A 17,236-nucleotide genomic window follows, 5' to 3' on the forward strand; every position below is an offset into this window, starting at 1 on the left:
CATTAATACCTTGTGTGTTGGCAACAGTCATTCGAAGCGAAGTCAAAAGAAGAAAGACCTTAATTTTCTTCACCTGCCTAAATTGGAACAACATGATAATTTGGCTGTCATCAGATGTAATCAAACCAGATTACATTCAAGTGTCATGCAACCTTCCTGGGTCTTCATTTTAGGAAGTAACTGAAGTGAGAGGCCCAAGATTAAGATGATCACTGCCTTGTCAGCCAGTTGCTTTTCCACTGGTGGAAGTCTAATTTTAATTCCAAATACAACTGCTCAGCCTATTCGTGAATCTATAACGAAAGACAACCAAAAGACTCTTAAACAAACATGAGTTGCCTTACCATGATTTGAGAATTCATCCAGCCCAAATAATGACACCCCTCCCTTCTGAATCCCTGAACAGCAAAAAAAAGCATATTTAGTCTTTCAAGACCATAAACATCAGTAACTAAAATCTATTCCTCCTCTTCCGCTTAATATCAGATCCCAAAGTCTGTGAGTATTTTTATCCTGTTCTACTTGAAATATAAAATCACAGTTATATGATAACTTATCTTAGTTTAACAAGATTACAACTCTGAAATTAAAAGGCTTCAGGTGACGGTGTGGAAAAGGAAGTTAACGGCTCTTTACTAACAAACCCGAATAAACAACAATGGCCGCAACCAAAACTTTCAAAAGAAACTAAACAAAGTCCTAATTCCCCAAGGGGGGAAGAAGCCCGCAGCAAACGAGGGGGGGCTGAGGGCAAACTGTCCCCGGCAGCCCAACAGCTGCTCGCAGCCACCTGAGCAGCAAGGAAAGAGTCCCTTTTTCCCTCAGGCACAGGGCTACGGTGCGGTACTCGGGCAGTCGCCGCGGGAAATTTGTCACGGTCCGGGGCAGACTACCTTGCTCCGAGATAATCGGTCTCTCTCCCAGTCGTTCTCCACACGGTGTCCGGCGAGGTTAAAAAAAAAAAGGAGAAATTAAAAACAAAAAACTTCTCCTCAGGAGGAAAGAGGAGGCGGAGGCCGAAAACCCGAGAGTGGCTCTCCCTCTGTCGGACAGCGAACAACAAGTCCTCCAGACAAAGGCGTTTCCCAGGTGTCGCGCTGGCCGGCTTTTAAAGGGAACCTCCCCCGCGCTGCCCCGTGTGTGCGGCCCCGCTCCGTCTCCCTTCTGCCTCCCCCATCCCAGAGAAACGGATGGGGGGGGGGGGGGGGGGGCGACCGACACTGGGAAAAAATTCCAACATCTCTTTTTCAAACCTATAACACACACTCACCCTTCGCTCCAGAATACCACAAGAGCAAAGAGACTGACACCTTCAAGAAGTGATTTCAACAGTAAAGAGAACATGGACAATGGCAAGTTGGATATGAGTCGCCCTGGCAGCCAGGAGGGCCATCTGTGTCCCGGTGAGGGGACATCAGGCACAGCATCGCCAGCCAGATGAAGGAGGTGATTGTCCCGCTCTGCTCTGCACTGAAGTGGCCTCACCCTGAATATTGTGAGCAGTTTTGGACACTGCAATATAGGAAAGATATTAAGCCATTAGACAGCGTCCAAAAGAGGGCATTGAAGATGGTGAAGAACCCTGAGGGGAGGATGTATGAGGAGAGGCTGAGGTCATGGTATGGGGCAGATCTAATGTGTTTCTTTCAAACATAATTCAGTGCCTTCATATCAAGAGGCAGATGGTATTTGCTGCATAAGTGATTTAGAATAAGTTTGTTTTCAATAGTAACATAAAGTAGAGTGTTGGATCTATGATGCAAGATACATACATACATCTATATATGTAAGTATAAAAATGAGATTTAGGTTCTGGTTTTAAGAACACTCAACTACAGACAAGTAGTAGTTTAATATTTCTAAGGAAAAGTTGTGTAATGAGATTCTAATTTTAAAAAAAAGGCTAGGTGAATGTACACATGCCAGCAATGTTTAGATTTAGTTCAAATTTTATTCTGCGTCACCCTGAATGAGTCCCTAATGAAATTAAAGGAAATCTTGGATTCAACTTGGCTTCAACAGGATGAAGATATCTTAACTAATTTATAAGGTTTTTAACTACTTTTAAACTCTTATTCATTATAAAGTGATATAAGTTCAAGCAGCTTTTCCCAAAATTGCAAGATCTCCTACCTTCAAGAAAGTAAACTTTCATTCTAATGTCACCAACAAAAACATGGAAGAAAGTTATAGAAAATGCAGTTTAAAGGAAAATGCAGAGAATAGTTTTTCCAGAGGTTAGAAAGATCCCTATTTCCCTGCAGACAGTTACCTTTGCTGACAAGTAGCCCTAGTCTATTGTGAAGGATTTAAGGTTTTCAAACTGATGTGGCATCTGAAGAAGACCGTCAATCCTAGCTGATGTTCAGGAACATTTTTGCAATTGCATATTGTGATCTGGAATTTATATATGAAAAAATTTCCTTGCAAGCAACATTAATGACAATGGTGGCCATTGTTGACTCCCAGAAGGCATGTGGACTGAATAACATCCTAGTGCTCCTGTTCATTTCCTGATTTCACTGCCCACAGACTCATGTTTTCAAAAAGGCAGCAGTTGCACATCACTAGACTTACTACTGCACAGAAGCAGCCATAGCAGAAATCTTAGTGGTGTTCCTTTCTGTAACCTAGATCTCCTAGGACATAGTCATAATGTGGAATAAATTTAAGGCCCTGCTGGAAAAAGGTCTTGGAATAGGAGAGATACTGTAATTGTTTTCTGCCACTGTCCAAGGTATCATGGAGCTTGTCCAAAAACTCTTGTTCACAGTCTTAAATCTGTGAGGAATTTTGCAGAGATGCTTACATAGCTGCCTGTGTGTCACTACCCAGGACTCTAAAAGGTCATCTTTATAATAAAGAATTGCAACATAATGACAGCATAGCAAAAAAAAAAAAAAATACTATTGCTATTCTCCAGTGAATTAAGAATGAAAATTAATTGTACTGTACTGTTGCCATTGTTCTTATGTGCAGGACAACTGTTGAAGGGGTAGCATTATCTATTTTACATCAGTCCCATCCTGATATGCTCTACTTTTTAATTTGATAAATATATGACGCACAATTTGCTTCTTTTCTTTGACTTATCATTGTCAAAGGGTATGTGATATGTAATTTCCCTTTTATAAAACAGCTGGAGTTATTACACCTCTTGCAAGTAATGTTAAATTAGGAAACGATGAAAGAGACACTTCTTTAGAAGCCAAATTAAATGTGTATAGACGTAATCCGCTCAGAGATTCTGTAAAAACTCACTCAGAATTTCAAAAAACAAACAACAAAACAAACCTAGAAAACACTGACAATGCAGCACAATTCACTGTTGTTGGCTGTAGACCAATGAATACGTGATGGAAGGGGTAGATATTGTGTAGATATTGATTTCCACAGTTGAGAAGGACAAGTTTTCTAATACAGTTTAGAAAGTTGCTGGAGTTATTGTAAGCATGTAGAAGGGCAGGAGAAGAACTAATTCAACTCTTTACAAGTATAGCTTTCCACAACAGACTTCTGATTCTAAATCATGAATCCCATACCCAGAGCGTTGTGATACCCTGGCAGTGCTACAACATTAGGTAAAAGTTACATCTACAAATACCCTTCAAAATAATCTGTACAAAGCATTGTCAACTGTGAAGATTTTACAATTGTTGTGCATACTGGTCATGTACTAGGTGTTCTCTAATCAAAATGAAATCTCAAGAAACCATTATTTATCTTCTGATTAGGAATGAATAAAAGGCTTATAATTAAAAATATATTTGATTGTTTTACTGAACATCCACTGTATTGATGGGCTCAAAGCAAAAATAGCGTCTAGGTAGGCAGTCAGTGAAGCCTCTTTCTGAACACAAATCACTGAGATACAAAGAAAAGGAGTACTGAAATAGGAAAAGAAAAATGGGAAAGAATATATACTTCAAAACATGCAAGGCAAAATTTAGGAATTTTGGTCTGAGGCTGATCCCAGTTGGTATTCATGGCATATGGCTAAATCCTTTTTGCTATTAGTAGTGCTACCAGGTAAGAGGAAAACTCCAACTTAACAGGTTTAGAAGTTGGAGGTCCATCACTAATGCACTTATTAGTAATATGCTGTGTATTTTATTATGTTCCTGCAGTCTGGGAAAATGAATTTGATGCAATAGTTTTCAGACAGAGCACTGCCCACAGACTGACAGAGTAACTGCAATACACTGAACTCAGTGAGAGTTCAAAAGCAATTTCATCACAGTTATCTTTGTTTTTCCAAGTATTTGGAGCTATAACTTATTATCTAGTTCATGCTTAATGTGCCGTGTGTATTACAGTTAATATCTTAAATACTCCTGCCAGGTGTATTTTTACTCAGTTATCTGAAGTAGACTTGAAAAGGATGGCATATTGAAAAAGCATAGTAAAACACAAAAATAAATAATGTATAGTTTCAATAGTTGTTCCTGCTGATGTCCGTTCAAGTTTTTATATATTTTCTTCATTCTGTTAAATCTCATTGGCATAGTCTGGCAAGATTATAAAATTTCAGTATGGGGATAGTTTTTACTTCAATTTTATTTTGGTTTTCTCAATTTTAAGATGTCATACACTGGATTAAAAGTATTCTCAGTTGATAATGATAACATCATACCCTCGCAAACACCTATGCATTCTCTGACCTTAGTGACAAGCCCCAGGACACAAAAGCAGTCAAAGATTTGCAAAAAGCTGACTTTCAACAGTATGCAATACAGTAGTTTTTTGTTGCTATCTCCAACAAATCTGAATAAGTCATTAGCAACACCTAAAGGTGCAGCTTTCGCTACATCTAAATTATCAGCTCAGTCATGTGGCTATGTAAACTGCAGAAATTTACTTGGGAAACTATAAGTTCCAAACTGAAACATGGTCAGATTTCTAAAACTGGACAAAGGGAAATTAAAAGACCTTACAGACACAAGAATTTCCTGAGTTATTTTGAAGTTGATGCATAGCATTTTCCTGGCAACTCCCAAACTGAGATTTAAGAGGTACCAATCACAACAGCAGTGTCAGACAACCCTTAGTACGTAAGACTGAATTCTCTGTTTTTCATTAATCCCAGGATCCTCAATGAGAATAATGATTTCAGAAGATTTAAAAGCAACAGATAATGTTTAAAAGTGAAAATCCCTAAGATCTCACAAAGAGGAATTCCTGTGATGACATAAGTTGATTATCTTCCTGCATTCAAAATTGGAACACATTGTAATGTCCAGCACTTAGAAGCTCAAGATGTGCTTTCTGTGACATGAATTACTGATTTTTCTTTCAACCGAAGATCAATAACATCAGAAAGACAGAAACACTTTCAGTGCAGCTTTCATCTTAAATGCTGAAGTCTGGTTCTGTTGACTTCAGCATAAAAGATTTTTTGCAGTCTGAATTCTGGTATCTCATGTATAAGGGAAGCTTATGTTGTCAGGCTCCTTTAAGTTCCTCATTTGATGCACTGCCTACTGTTACACCCCACTGAGATATCATTTATTGTTTCACTTAACTAATTCTTTCCCTCCTAACTGCTGTTGTGGTATTCGGCAAGAATTCATTTTCTTCCTGCAATTGTATCCAAATAAAAATCAAATTCACTTCTCTCTCTTTTCATTTAAAACAAGCATATTTTTTGAGTTTATGTGTAAATAGTTTCCTTTTCATTGTTACATTATGTGCAGAAACAACCAAAATAATTTGATAATTTTTACTTTAAGTAATATGTTGTAGAAGTGTAAAAGTTGTAAAGAGTGTAGAATACATTAAAAGGCAATTGAGTTTAAATATGTCTCAGGGACTACTTTGTTGTGTTCGCAGTTGCCTTTTACGTGGAAAAAGCACAAGTCCATGACATATTCTTTAACAACAACTGAAATAGTGCATTGTTTTCTGACACTAGTTTTCAATCCCCAGATAAACTTTAATCTAGAAAATGTCATAATCTGTAGTACCATGTCAAGATTTCACACTGAAATATAAACACTAAGTTTAATTGTCTGTTTGGATCCCCCAGGGAATATATAATACTGCATAATAATTTGGAAGTTACGGATCCTACTATATCAATCTTTATGAAATATTTTAGATAAATTTGAAGATATCAGTGTTAGTTTACAACAACATCTGCAAATACATAACAGAAAACTCCCTGTCACAGAAGTGGCCTTGAAAGGGATAATGGGAGTTACAAACCAGCAAGTCTACCTTTCAAGCTTTGTAAAATGGGCATATCTACATTGAACATGTCATTGAACATAGAGAAGAACTTGGAAAAAAGACAGTGTGATTTCTCTAACAGGAAATCTTGCCACACAAGTTTTACAAGGGAGTCAGTAACAGCGGGGACAAAAGCAGTCCAGTGAACAAAATAATACACTCAGATTTTCAAAAGTGTTCCAAATTAAAAGTCACTAAAGAAACTTGAGATAAGATTGGAGGAAATGTCATTTAAGGAACTGAAAGTTTTTTAAAGATAAGGAAGCAAAGAGCAGGAGCTGGAAGGTTTTCAGGAAAAAGAAAGCTTAGCTGTACTCCAAAATACTCAGTGAATCAGTGTTAAGACTAACTTTGTTCAATATCTGCACTGGTGATTCAGGGAAGAAAGCCAACACTGAAATTTGCAAGCTTGCAGATGAAGCTTTTTTGGATATTCAGTGCTACCTAAAAACTCTACAGTTTTTGTGAATGAAACTCTCAGTCACAAAACTCAGTAAGGGTTTGATGAACTACAGAACTAACAATTCAGCTAGGGGGAATAAAAACATGTTTATATGATATGGAATTTGTAATGGACAGTCACATTCCAGGAAAGACTTTGGGATCTTAACTGATGTTTCATTGAAATCATTAATTGACACACAGGGCAACTAAGAAAATTACAATATGGTTTTGGGTATCATCAAGAAATATGATTAAGAACTAGGATGGAAGGGGTCATTTTGCCACAATATAAAAATGTAAATCTATGTCTTGATGGATTAAGTCTGTGCACGTACTGTAAATCCAATGAAATTTTATTATCGCTTCATTTTATTTCATTAAATACAACTAATCTACCATAAAATATAGTATTAAGCACTTTTTGCCTTTTAGTTATTAGTGGCTGTTTACTACCTGTCACAATCCTACAATTTCCTTTCCTCATTAGCCTTTTCTTCTCATGAATTCAGTTTAACTAGGGACAGTTAGATGAGCAGTATATATTCTCCTCCCCAGAAATCAGTCAACAGTTCATCTTCCTCTTGACAAAGGGGCTCAGTCCTGCCCCTGTGGAAATTGCTGGGAAGTATAAAACAGGGGAGACAGCTACTTCTTGGACTTCAGATTGTAACTTATTGCACAAGAAGGAGAAATACTTGTAGATGTTTGCAACTAGGTCCAATAAAATGCTTAAGATATGCCACATTCAGTGCCATTTTTGCCAGCTGTAACCTCCAGAGGCCACCTACTATGAGAAGCAGCCTGCCTGATCATTGAAATGAGCACAGCAGGTGTGTGTGTGCAGGGATGCTACTGCACATAAGATGGAGTGTTTGAGAGTCTAGGACAATCCCTTTGGCTTCCCCCCAGTCAATTTGCTTTAAAGGCTCAAAGAAGTGAGCTTAAGCTTTGTCCACACCTTATGCAGAAGTTGCCTAGTGATACAAATTGGGAATGTTTTGGACAAAAGGAAAAACTTCCATACCAAATGTGAAGTCTGGGCAAAGATCTGGGGATAGAGTCCCCCCATTCATTCAGGGGATCCAGCATGCTCAGACCACTCTGAATGTAAGCACTACTACTCCAGTTTCAAGGACCTGAACAGAAAGAACGCTTTCCCTTTAGAATGGCTTGATGTATACATGTTCCCTGTAAAACAGAAGCAGAATCTCAACTTTGAATCTGTTGCCAGGGCAATCTATTAAACTGACTGAGACTGTGATTCCAACACTCACCATCTCTGTGTGTTTTCTGAAATTATCCAAGCTAAACAGTTTTATTTCATCTGCCTTACCTCAGATGCATGCTCTTATTACTAGTGTTCTAAGTCTCTTTGCCTCCCTTCTGACACTATGAATAACACAGCTTTTGCAAGCAGCAGCAACACGGGTGAATGAAAAGTATCCCATGCTTCTCCACACTGGTATGAAGCTTTGTGGCTTCTCTAGGAAAGTGGAAAGCATAGGGTTGACTCTCCTTCATACAGCACACAATTGAAAAAGCTCTTTCACATAGCAGTTCATTGTTAAGCTGTTTTAGAGAGGTGGTTAGCACCGGTTTTTTTCTGAAAAGATAATCTTTGAGAGTATTATGCGTGGTGATCAGTTCTCCAATGATTTTTCCAAGTTCAAATATCTAATGTGTATAAGAGGAGAGGAAGGTGGAAAAGAACCCAGAACAGAAGATATTAGCACTGCTATTCTACATCTAAAGACAGATCCCACCTGGCCTTCTTTCCTATCATATTTGTGGCAAACTTCCCCTACTGGGGCAAACCAATATTCTAGAGTGTGGTGACAAAAAAGAGCTTAAGACCTGAACATGCTACTTATTGGGTGGCTTTTCAAACTGAAAACCTGGGTTTCCCGCTTTGCTGCATTAAGGTGAATTGCACTTCAATAATGTTCAGCCGCTGGGAATACAAAAGATCATCCTGTTCTATAAAATCCTACAAGCAAGAGTAGTATTTTTGAACCAGTCCTTTCTTGTCCTAAAGGCAATGTCATGGGAGCTACAGCAACTTCACAGTTGCAGTAAAACTTGCAGCCCAATTCCACAGTTACTCTGTGGATCATTCTTATCCATCAGATTACTTAAGGTAGAAAACCAAATGGCAACACTGCTTAATTTAAAAATCAGTTGGCACCAAAAAAGATAAGTTTAGTACTTCTAATAATTTCTTCACAAAATAAAATAATGTTTTTAAGTACAGTGTAAGGACAGTATTTTGAGTGAAACTATCCATAGAAATCAGAATTTCAGTTGAGTTCACACAGTTTAACAGTAAAAGACATGGCAAAGGAAAGGCAATTTTGAGGCATACATCTGTAAATCCTGAACAACCTTCCAAGCGAATACATCATGACTATCCTGCTTGCCGGAATTAGGGGCAGCTTTCAACACAGGGTAAGCTTCTCCCCCTGGTTCTACTCCTGGAGCAAATATACCTTCATCCACAGTTTTTGAGGGGTGCCCAACCTTTTCTAACAGCTCCCAATCCCCCTGTTCTGCAGCCTGTACATGCACGCTCTCCCAAAATCACCTAGGATGACATGGCATCACTGTGACAGTTACTGGTGGCAAAGTCCACGGATCAGTCAGTGTTTGTGTCTTATGGCACTGGGATACCCCAAGTATGGGTTGAGAGGCTCGACTACGGACAGAAGCATTTTCAGCATCCTCCATGTCTACATCATTTGCTGGGGGGGCTGATGCTGATTGATACAAGCCTTTATTAGGTATGTCATCCTCATTGTTTTCATCAGTGTTCTCATCCTCCTCCGGCAAAGGAACAGAGGACGCAAGCGTTTGCTTAGCTTTAAATTCCTCTACAAGTTCCATAGGTGTCTTATAATGGCGAGGGACTATATCAGTAGGTAATTTGTATTTACAAGGAGTCTGAACTAGTTTGTGGGGTGAAGGATAGCGAACCTTTGGACCTTTCAGGGGTTTTGGAGCCGGACCCCTGATAGATTTTTTAGAAGGTGGATCCGGACACCACACTGTTTTCATTTTATCTGCTAAAGCACCCAATTCATTATCAGAGGGAGAGGTAGCAGGCGGCGGTGCTGCAGAGGCTGAAGCTCCCTCCTCCCCGGCGAATCCTTCTGTATCTGACACAGGCTCCGTTTCAGGCAACTGAGTGCCTTCCAAAACTTGTTCATTAAGCCAGTCTTTCAAAGTCTTAACCAATAAATGCCAGGTGGTAGGCAAACCTTCTACATCCTTAGCACCCTTACAGATCTCTTTCCACAGTTTATCCCCCATCTTCTCTTAAGTCTTTACACTAAATGCAACTGATGTGTTAGCTTCAAAGCCTTGCTTTCGGCACCATAGTAGTAAACGTTGCAAAGCATAATCTTCAACAGTTACACCTTTACGCTTTAAAAGATGCTTCCAGGAGGATAGCACCAACTTTTCCTCTTTAGAAATCTGATTCCCCATTATCACAGTCCCTTTTCTTGGCAGCTCACCTTTTCCAGATGTCAATAGCTCTCAGGTCCAGACCAAGCAGCGTCCCCGCTGCTCTCAGCTACGCCAAGCTCCATCACCACCACCCGTCGCCTGGTGGTCGCTTGCAGTATCACGTCAAGGGTCACCATAATATATCACTGAAATAAATTAATAAATTAATAGTAGGGCTTTGTCTATAATAATGAGGAATTATATAAACTGTGATTGTCTAACAAAACAATGCAGTATCCAAATACTTTGAGTTTTGCAGGATTTACATGTGAGTTGGGGTTAGCAGACTTCTCCACACATAGTGCTTGCAAGGAGACTATTCTGACAAACTGGACCTTCTAAGAAACAGCTAATATATTTTGAATGACTCAAGTTCTAGCAGTGTGATACTCTCTATCTCTCACAAATATCATCATTTCTATGATGCAAGTTGTTCCTGCAGAATTACAGAGGTAAAAGAAGACATTTATACTAGAGCTTAGATTGTGTCATGCGTAAACCTGCTGAGCTGAGATGAGAAGAAAGGGGCTGATAAGTAAGGTAAATCTGCTTGGTGACAATGATGAAATAATGCAATTAAAGAAGAATGAAGTAAGAAGTGAAGATGATTAAAGCAAGGCAATTTACTGACAGTGATATTAGAAAATGATTATCAGAAAAACTTATGATTTAGGGATAGTTTTTTGGAAACTATTAAGGTAATAATGACAAAATATCAAGTAATCAAAGACAAGAGTATTCTTAACAAACAGATTAAGCTACATTTAAAAATTTTTGTAGATATGTTATGAGGTGGGTTATATTAATTCCAATAAAACTGCTGTAAAATTCTCTGTTGATATACAGTCCAGATGCTGCACTGACCTGCCACTATATGTCAGATGAGGGTATGCTCATCCTGATGAACAGAAATTAGGGAATTGAACTGAAAGTGAAGAATATGCTGAATTTTTTTTTAAAAAAAAAGATAAAATTTCTAGATTTCAGCCTGCCTTTTCACAAAAAATAAAATTAAAAGAGTTATGCTCATGACTGGGTTCTTCTCTGCTTGGCATATCTCAGTCAAGAAGATCTAAGCACACAAAGAGGACCTTACCCTTGACCAACCTGATACCATTCTATGAATAAATGACTGGATTTGTAGGCAGAGAGAGAATGTTGGAAGATGTTTGTTTTCTTCAACAAGGCTTTCAACACCATGTCCCATAGGATCCTGACAAAGAAGCAGACAATGAGGTCGAATGGACATCATGTGAACAGCCAGAGTGTACCCTTTAGCAAGTCTGTTGATGACACAAAGCTGGGAACAGCTGATACATGACAATTTGTTGATTATACGCATCATGACCCCAGAGGGGCCTTGACAAGCTGGAGAAATGGAGACCTGAGAAGAGCCTCATACAGTTCAACAAGGGTAAAATCAAGTCCTGCATCCGGGGAGAAAAATCCTCTTGAATTAGATCCTGGTGTTGACCAACTGGAAAGAAGCTTGACAGAAAAGGACCAGGGAATGCTGGAGGATACCAAGCTGTACACAAGCCAATAATGTGTCCTTGTGACCAAAACAAAAAAACAAACAACAACAAAAAAACCCCCAGCTAGTGGTATCCTGGAATACTTTAGGAGGACTGTTGCTAGGAGGTCAAGGGAGACGATACTCTGTTCAGCACTGACAAGCCACACCTGGAGTACTGTCCTGTTCCAGGGTCCCCAGTACAACAAAAATATAGAACTAGTAGACATAATGTCACAAAGTGCCGCTAAAGGCACTAAAGGATTGGAGCAGCTCTCACATGAGAAGAGGGACTGCTCAGTATAGAGAAAAGTAGATTCAGGGACAATTCATTACTGTGTCCAAACACCTCATGGGAGTGTGGAAAGAAGAGATAGCCAGGCTCTATTAAGTGGTTCCCAATGACAGAATGAGAGGCAGCAGGCACAAACTGATCCATGGAAGGTCCAGCTGAACATGTCCAGCTGACCATAAGGAAACACTTTTTGCTATGAGGGTGACTAGGCACAGATTGCCCAGATGTGTAGTTTCTATCCATGGAGATATTCAAAGCCCATCTGGATATGGTCCTGGACAAGTGGCTCTAGATGACCATGCTTGAGAAGAAAGGTTGGACCAGATGAAATCCACTGGTCCTACATCACCCATTCTGTTAGAATGTGGTTAAGAGTCTCTGATTCTTCCACAGCCTGGATAACCAGAGAAAGAAGAGGTGCTCAGCTCTGGGACAACCACAAATGCAAAAGTACACATGATTCTGTACAGTGCAGAAACACATGAGATGCAGAAAGGTAAGACCACTTTAATCCACATGATATATCTATGTCCAGTGACAGTATCATCCCAACACAAACTTGTGTTGTAGTCTAATATCTAAACCTAAGACTCAGATGAGAGTAAATGCAGTTACAGTTAGTCATTGAATGTAAAGAAAGGTGAGTATTGGGGCTATGATTATACAAAACCACTTTGTTAGGTGATTTAACAGGTTTATGGCGAGTTACCTGCAATTGTGCATCTTCAGACGGTGACACTCAGTGTCTTACAGGACTGCCTTACCCAGTTTTTTGTAAAAATGTCGTGCCACATGCAGTGTTTGTGTCCTACACACCACAATACATACATGTTAGGGTTAGGTCTTGTGTCTCACAGACAGATGTGACACATTCTACCAGTTATTTAGTGTGGGGTTTTTTTGCTTGCTAATACCCAGCTGATCATTTGCATAATTGAAATGGTTGATCGGTTAAGTTATTGAGTGGTGAAGAGCTCTATTTATTCTCTGTGGTACTTTTTTTGAACAGTGCCTTCTGATACTTTTGACTAAGCAAATGGTTGTTTTAACACTGCTTCAGTTTTTAGCAAATGAGGAGTGATATTCAGGCTCATTTACCTACCTTTAAAACTCTATCATCAGTGAATTTGATGGGGCCAGCACAAAGGGAACCTGGTAAACAGACTGACAAAGAAGGGTATCTCCCTAGCAGGAATCCTGAGACATCTCTGATAAGTTCAGAAGAAATTTCCTTGATGGGGGGTGGTAGGTAGGACAAAGAAATCTTGACAGGTGCAGGACAAAGAAACAGTGATAAAAACCTGACCATCCTACTCCCACATAAGAAAGGTACAAAAGGAAACTCTTTACCTATCTACCCAAAATAAAGTTCTCTGCACTGCCTCTCTGCACAGAGAGACCAGATCCTTAACAGGAATGCATGAATTACTCCAGTCTCTATTATGTGTGATTTCTTCTGTCATTGATTAGCTCCACTCCTGGGAGCAGATCGGTGAGTGTTGAACCAGTGACATCTGACACAACATATTCATAGGTATGTGCATAAGTAAAGGTTCATAAGTGCATACTTGCTTCACTGGTTGGAATTCTGTAATAACTTGCAAGACAATTATATTTGATTTATGCTTGTAACATGCATGTACTTTCAAACTTGCTTTCCCAGTGGTAATTTTGTAGAGCCTTGTAGTGTATATTTCTGTACTTGTTTGCATCAGTGTTTACCCTTGCTCTCCAACATCCAGTAGCTGCAAATAAACTAAAGGCAACTTAACCAGCCAGTAGAAACAGAATTGCCATTCCCTCTGGGATTTCTGCTAGTGCTGTTCATTGAATAACACAGCTGAAGAAAAGGCAAGGGTTACAAGAACAAGTACTGCTTGAAGTTTGCCCTAGAGAACAAGTGTGACACAGTGCATGTAACAGAGTTTACTGATGGCTCTTAATGCCAGAGATCCCTCACAGCACACGTTGTTCCCTAAGCCAATAAGCAAGACATTTCAGATGCTTTACTCTTTTAAAATGTTTCAAATATTATAGATCCCTTCTCAAGAGAACTCAACTGCCTCTCTCCCTGGGCTGCTTCTGATCTCTTCCGAGTGTGAATCTATGCTTAACTGTGATTGATGTGGTAATTCAAGCTGACATGGGGGAAAGGGAAAGTTGGTTTATGCTTTTTTTTTCTTCCAGGACAAATACAGTAATCAAGATGCTGCTGGTGTATATTTAATACGTTAAGGTAAGTATTTTTAATATGTTAAGGTACAATTAGGTAAATAATTTATGCCTCTAAGTATTCAGTTGTCCTTTAGGAGGCTAAGAACAAACAAAACCTTTTTCCTTGATGATGGTTTTAGATCAATAAAGGTCAAAAAGTTTAAAGGTGGGGCAGATTGGGTAAGTGTTAAAATACCAGGATAGAGGTGATGAAGACCTCCGCTTCCTTATCCTGCTGGAAAGAGACAATGATTTCAAAATGTCATCAATTTTTAGGTTTATTTGTCTGCTTACAATCCTTCTAAACTCCCACACGGTGGCTTCCCCAAGTCACGGGCCCCATGACTTTTTTCTTGTTCATCTCTACACAATTTCAGTAGTTAATCTATACTGCAGCATTCTCTTATTCTTGGTTATTTGCAGACAAGTCATAAATGCACTCTAGAGTGCTAACAAAATTCCTTAGGAAAAACTCAGGAAAGAGATCCTGCTGTTAGATCCAAGGAAGGCATCTCTGCTTCATAAGGGGCAGGTGCACAGGTGCTGGCTGTGGGGGGCTGAAGAGGTACCTCTGTGAGGAGAGGCCGGGGCTGCATCATGCCGTGGTGCCAGGAGGAGGAGCTGCTCCATGGTGAAGCAGATAGCCACACCACAGATCCACAAGACAGTGCAGACTATGGAGGACCCCATACCACAGCAAAGAGGTATTTCTGAGGGACCTGCAGCTTCTGAACAGCTGACATCAGAGCAGAGGAAAACTGAGAAGGAAGAAGCAGCAGAGAAGAACTGCTGAGTAGTGACCACAGCCCATAACTCCCTCACCCTGCCTTGGGAGTATAGAAGAGTGAAGCTACACCTGAGAAAAAACAGGCATTTTAATGTTCATGGTATTTGTGTTTCTCACTACTTGGATCTATTTTAATTGACAACAAATTAGGTTAATTTTCCCAAGTAAAGTGTGTTTTGTGTATGATGCTAACAGATAAAAAATCTTCCTATCTTTATCTCCAACTCATGAGATTGATTTCTACTGTTTTTTCTATTTTCTTCCCCTGTCCCTCCAGGGTGAGTGAGCAGCTGGTGAGAGTTCATCTGCTTCTTAATGGTAACCCACAATAATAGTGAAAGCTGCCAAGAATAGTAGCTAGATATATGTCTAATGCAATTTCTCTACTTAGGTTTGAGTCAAACATTTCTCAATTACCATTTTAGCTTCCTTTTCTGAAAGAAGACAAAATATACTGTTTCTTGTTCTGTAGATTTTACAATGTCTGAAGTAGCATGTGCTAAAAAGAAGTCCAAATTTTATCAAAACAAGATTTTATACTTCTGATTCTTGAGTTTATATTCTCACATGAGTCTCTATAAAGACATTCAGACTACTTTGGTCCCTCTGACATTTTTGTATGTTCACTCTAACTATTCTGCGAATATTGTTCTCTGCAAGTTCCAGCCGCAAAAATCTAATAAGACTTTTAACAGTGACCAAAGATAGACCATATTGTACTGGTGAGGCCAGTCAGGAAGGTTTCCAAGGGAGCTCTATGTTAAAAGCAGGATTCTAGTTTTAAGGCAGCAATAATTATGCAGGTTTATATTCTTTATGTGGTAGTAAATAAGTGAACATAGGAAGGGATGAGATAGCTGGCAATTATAGTCATTGTTTTTTTAGATTATTTTATCTAGAAATGAAAATTATTATACTCCTATAATAGGCTTTCTATTGTTTTCCTTCTCATATTAGCTACGTAGTACCAGCCCCTTAAGAATTGAGAGTCCTTGGAAGACCTGGTATACCAGTCCATTAGAATACATGTGCGGAATAAAGACAAGTACAACAGACATTCAAACACCACAAAAAATCTTTTATTGCAGTGAGAATAATAAAAAGCTAGCAAAGAGAATCAAAAAGCTAAAATAGAATACAGAACAACTACTTTATCGGTTGGCGTTAAAACAATACTGTGAACAACATTTAACACAGTATTAACAAGTAAAAAGGGAACTAAAGGGATACCAAAAAAGGATATTAAAGCAATACTACAGATAACTTTTAATACAATATTAATTAGTAAAAAGGGGAATTAAAGGGAAATACTATGGACAACTTTTAATACAGTATTAACTAATAAAAGGGGAATTAAAGGGACACTAAAGGGATATTAAAACATTTACTTTCTTGGTTGCTTTCTATGAATAAACTGTGCTTACCCACACAGACAGGCCAGGGCTGTCAGGATCTGCAGCAGCTGGTCGGTACCCATACTTAGCGGGCGTCCCCTCGGAGCAATACAGACTCAGTGGTAGGATGAGTATCGCTCAACTCAGCAGCCCCGACACCCCATTTTATCAGTTCCACATTACACTACATAGGGCCAGTACACAGTATAAGGTGATGCTTGAGTGGCAGCCAAACACCGCCTGTTCATTACCTAATGCCAACAGTCTGCACATGCCCTACTGTAGGGCAAGGGGCAAATGACCCCTGCCCACATAATCTTCCTCTCACCATCATCTTTCTCACCCCTGTGTATGACCTCTACCATGTTTCGAGGGTATTTGTATCCATCTTGCAGTATGTAGCAAAGCCAAGGAGGAACTCAGCTCTGATAATAGGGGATATCAAGTTGACTTGCTAAAAAACACAGTGGACCTCACAGTTAACTTGTGCCATAAAGTTACACTGTACAATACTCTGGCTGGTTTCACATCCTAATATGCTCCTCTGTGCTCCACTGATCATCTAATTCAAAAGTACCCCCCTTACACCTGGACAAAAAATTAGACAAGACTTGACTTAAATTGGGATAAAAGTATATAGTGGTTAGTGAGAATATGAGCAAGAAGAGCAGCAATCTTCTTGTAGATTGAACGAGGCTATGAAAGCAGGAAGCAGTTGCCTGACCACTTGATGTACTTGTATTCTCTCTGAGAATTGTGGAAGGTGCATATGTAGTTTTATTTGGTTTTTACTATATTTACATATTCATATAGTCCCTACATCATACTCTGGAGTTTTTCCTGATATGTCCACCTAT

General features: G+C 39.2%; 1 long non-coding RNA gene across 1 annotated transcript; it reads right to left on the bottom strand.

The window, feature by feature from the left end:
- Nucleotides 1-343: 343 nt before the first annotated feature.
- On the bottom strand, nucleotides 344-16,447 carry LOC113953620. The gene is made up of 3 exons (XR_003529951.1): nucleotides 16,410-16,447; nucleotides 10,185-10,285; nucleotides 344-398 (listed from the first exon to the last, which is right to left on the bottom strand). It is a non-coding gene; the product is annotated as an uncharacterized LOC113953620 (long non-coding RNA).
- Between the last annotated feature and the right edge of the window lie 789 nt (nucleotides 16,448-17,236).

This window comes from Corapipo altera, unplaced genomic scaffold, assembly GCF_003945725.1.
Source record: "Corapipo altera isolate COAL_440 unplaced genomic scaffold, ASM394572v1 61281, whole genome shotgun sequence".
NCBI lineage: Eukaryota > Metazoa > Chordata > Aves > Passeriformes > Pipridae > Corapipo > Corapipo altera.